The following is a 4,487-nucleotide window of genomic DNA, read 5'->3' on the forward strand; positions in this document are numbered from 1 at the left end:
ACATTCAGTATGAGTTAATTTTTTCCTTTAAACCTTACCACTTGCTTTTTGGGTAGCTAAATTCATATCATTTACCTGTGATCAGTGTAAATATGACAGTATGTGGTATTTAAGTAGAGAATGATCACCGGAATGCCATGGGACAGCTGACCAGTGCAGACAGGATTGTGAAGCCCTTGAAATGAGAAAGGCCTTGTTGGTTTGTCCTGATGCATTCACAGCATAAATGTTTTGATATCCATCCATTTATTCATCTTTCACCCATTATCAAGGTCTGTTTCTCCCCTCACCCTTGTCCTCCATCTTTTCCTGGCGGACTGCGAGAGGTTCCCAGGCTAGATGGGATATGTAATCCCTCCAATGTGTTCTGGGTCTGCAGGGTCTCCTACCGGTTAAACGTGCCCAGAAAACCTCATTTTCTATTAAATGAAATAATAGCTGTTTAGCTGTCATTCAGTTTTGAAACACGGTCTGGACAAAAGACTACCAGCAAAAGTGAAAAAAAGAAGATATGAATCTCCTTCTGTCTGTCTTAGAAAAAAAGAAACAGGTCCATTAAGAGCAATTTCTGTATGTTTACCACAGCCAACATGTAAACACATGAGCTTTGCAACTTTACAACTAGCTCTTCCTAACCAATTGTCACCCCTAATGCCTAAACTTAACAGCCAATCTGAGGCAGAGTAGGGCCGGTACACTGTGTGACAACTGACCAAGTTAGGAAGTTAGGACTGCCAAAGAACTGCCCGTCAGATAGAAAGCCTGATCTGAGATATAACGTTAATGTCCTGTGAGATACAGTAATGATGTCAATTTAATAACTTAGCCCGCTGTAATTAACCAATATTGTTAGCTAAGCTACTTGTTCCTTTTAGGGACCAGAGGCAGGAACCTGGATGTATGTAGGGCTAACGTATTCAGGGTAAATCTGTCAGGGTTTGGTGAGCGCAAAGCAGGAGAGAGCCCAAATGCAAGACACTGGAGCAGAGATGCATTTCAGGGATTTTAATTCCAACAAACAAGGCAAGACAACGGGCATGAACAAAACTTGCAGGTTGTGGAGACAGGCTAAATCCAAAATGCAATAACTGGCAGTCCAGAAACATGCAGAACACTTATCATTCGACAAAGACTGGCAAACATATATACACAGGGTTAACGATCTGGGTGGGGATACACAGGTGAGAGACATGAGACTAACGAGACACAGGCAGGCAGAGAGAGCAGGGGAAAACCGAGAGAGTGGCAGGCAGGCAGATTACTGAGGGGGAAAAGACAAATTACTCAACACTAAACATATCAGAGTAATATAAATAAACTAATACAAGCAGACAGATCACAAATAAACTAACATCAACAAGGAACACAGACTGCAGCTAAGATTAAAAAGAACTCAGAGCAGACATGGGCAAAAGAACAGAAGTACACAGACCAGGAGTAAACACTTAAAGCATGCACTAAAGGTACAGGGGCCCGTTTCAGAAAGGAGGTTAAGTGAAAACTCTGAGTATGTTAACCCTGAAATGAGGGAAATTAATCTCATCCATCCTTACATCAGAAACATCAGCCATCGTGGCCGTGCTCTTACATCCGAGCAGTTGCTTTGCGTTGCCTTACGTTTCTTTACAAATGGTAGTTTGCTGTATAACATCGGGGATGCAGAACATATTAGTAAGGCTACTGTTTGCAGAGCGGTAAGGAAAGTGTGCCTTTGTGTTGTTTCCTGGGCACAAACCAGTGAGAGTCATCAAAGAGGAGTTTCACTGGATTGCAGGTCAGTGGATAAATCGGTTTAAATGAGGCTAACCTGATAAATGACATTCAGTTAAGAATATCTTGCTGCGACCCCTGGAAGTAACCTAATAATCAGAATTCCCTTTAGGATTTCTGAATGTGGTTGGATGCATTAATGGCACACATATTCCGATCATTGCACCTTCTGAAAATGAAGTGGACTATGTCAACCAGAGATCCATCCACAGTATTAATGTGCAGGTACACTGACAGCCTACTGTTTCTAATGGTCAAAAACTACATCACAATACTGTAACATCTCCCATTCTTTGCACTATCAAGATCATATGTGATGCTGCACATATAATCACAAATGTGGAGGCCAAGTGGCCCGGCTCTGTTCATGACTCAAGAATGTATCGGGAGTCAACCCTGAGCAACAGACTGGAAAGGAGTAAGTAAATGTATGTCCTATACACATATTTCAATGTATGCACTACACACTTACAGGGGAATTTTAATGCAGCTCTAAAGCAATGTGAACTTTCTTACAGGAGAGATTGATGGCTTTCTGCTGGGAGATTACCCATGCCGACCAAATCTTATTACCCCTTACCCAGAACCTGAACCAGGCCCACAGCAGTGCTTCAATGTGGTACACTGCAGGACGAGAGCCCGGGTGGAGATGACCATAGGCCTTTTGAAAGCACGTTCCCAGTGCCTACGTTACCTCAGGGTAACTCCTGAAAGGGCCTGCGACATTATTTTGGCATGTGTTGTTCTCCATAATATTGCCATAATTAGAGGGGAGCAACACCCTGCCCTACAATTACAAGACCCTGAGGAAGACCCCATCAACCCTGCAGATTTCCAGGATGGAAGGGTAGTCCGGGATATGATATTCTGCAATGTCTTCTCAGATTAATCATGATATCCACCACCACAAAAACAAAAAAACAAAAATGAATAAACACAAAATCACAGCAATTTATATGGTGTTCTTCATTTCCTACAAAAAAAAAAAAGTTAGATTTTAATATAGTTTCAATACTTCCTAGAATTCACCTGTGACCATACATTCATCTCTAGCTTTTGTTTCAGAATCTCAATTTCCAGATCTGCCTTTTGGATCTGGCGGTCCAAGTATACAAGTTCTTTGCTGTTTTTTTCTTTTTAATAAGAAGAAGTCTATATAACTCCTTAACTGGCAACTGAAATTTTTAATTAATAGTAGATTAGAGTTACATCATGTAGTTCTAAAATTCAGAATTAAACTGTGGCATTTACTGTAAATCACTGAACTGTGCTCATCTGTGCACCAGAAGTTGATGGGCCTTCCTCCTGCTGTTCTTCTACACTCTGGGGGGTTGAGATAAGAATGACCATTTATAGACATAAACTTAGATTCTATAGGCTACTCCACATAAAAATGTGAATAAATGTGAATGTGTAGATTGTTTGATGTGTAGACACATAATATTAACATTACCTCTGTAGGCCTGAAACGGTTTCTTCATCCCTATCATCCTGTGAAGATGAGCATTTCATAGAGTACACTTTATAATACGATTTGTCATAATTTATGGTGTATTGAGTTGCCTACTTACAACTGCCTGGGGTTCTGTTGGGAAAGGAGGCTCCAAGAGACAGATATTACCATCCGAATCTGTTGGGACCAATGAAAAATCCAACCCAAAGTAATATAAACGGAAATATCACAAATAATCTATATAAAAAATAAAACATACTGTAGGTAGACCTCTTACATTTTATGAAGGCACTTAAATCTTCTGGAGTGACTGGCTCTGATGAAGTCCCTCCAGGAATTCCCTCAGCCATTGGCCTTCCCGCATTCAGGCTCAAGGCCATCTCCTCTGCATTTGTCAGAGGTGGTGGTGCAGGTCCTCCCCCCGTTTTGCGAGCCTCTGCCTTCTTTCTGTTGGCTGAGTAGTCAAATGAGAATGAACATTTAGACCTATGTCAAAAATGCTGCTGCGCGGCTAGACACTGAATGCTATTTAGTCATTTAATATGTCAAATGTTTGTAAAGCCAGGTACCCTACACCTATGATATGCTCAAGGCTTACCTGATTTGTCTGATTTATATGTTTTTATATTTCATTTTCAGCTGCTGCCATGTTCTTTTAATGCCTGCAGGATTGCACCTATACATGAAAATTAAATTAATAGGTTTAATAAAATACTGTATCCTTCTCATCTTTTTTACCGACAACCAGTTTGCATGCTTGTGCTTTTCCTTCCTCTCAGAGTGCATTTTAAACTGAGTAAGTGTAAGATGGACAGATTGAAGTGGTCATGAACCCATACTGAGCTTAGTACTGAAAAATAAAAACTTGGAGAAAGTCAGGTCAGCTCATGGACACATTCTTCAGTCGCTTCAATCAAACAGCCAACGGAAAGGACATGACTGTTGTTGGATCAAAACAGCTGATCTAACAGCAATAGTTGAATGAATAGTTTAGTGAAATAACTACGCCCGTTATTGTTACACTTTGTACCCCCATTTCCAGTCTTTGTGCTAAGCTAAGCTAATCAGCGGTGTGTGGTGGCTTCATATTTACTGTGCTGACATGAGTGTATCAATCTTCTCATTTAACTTTCAAAAAGAAAGTGATTAAGTGCAGTCCAAAATGTCAAACTATTCCTTCCATGTGTACATGCAAGTGTTTTTATTATTTGATCCCATAGTTGAAGTCTAGTGTATTGGCTATATGTGCTCATGGGTGCCTTAG

At 40.6% G+C, this 4,487-nt stretch overlaps 1 pseudogene; it reads left to right on the forward strand.

Moving 5' to 3' along the window:
• The first annotated feature begins 1,523 nt into the window (after window positions 1-1,523).
• LOC123984510 lies at window positions 1,524-2,659 on the forward strand (annotated as a pseudogene).
• The last annotated feature ends 1,828 nt before the right edge of the window (window positions 2,660-4,487 follow it).

The sequence above is a fragment of the Micropterus dolomieu genome, linkage group LG15, assembly GCF_021292245.1.
Source record: "Micropterus dolomieu isolate WLL.071019.BEF.003 ecotype Adirondacks linkage group LG15, ASM2129224v1, whole genome shotgun sequence".
In the NCBI taxonomy this organism is placed as follows: Eukaryota; Metazoa; Chordata; class Actinopteri; order Centrarchiformes; family Centrarchidae; genus Micropterus; species Micropterus dolomieu.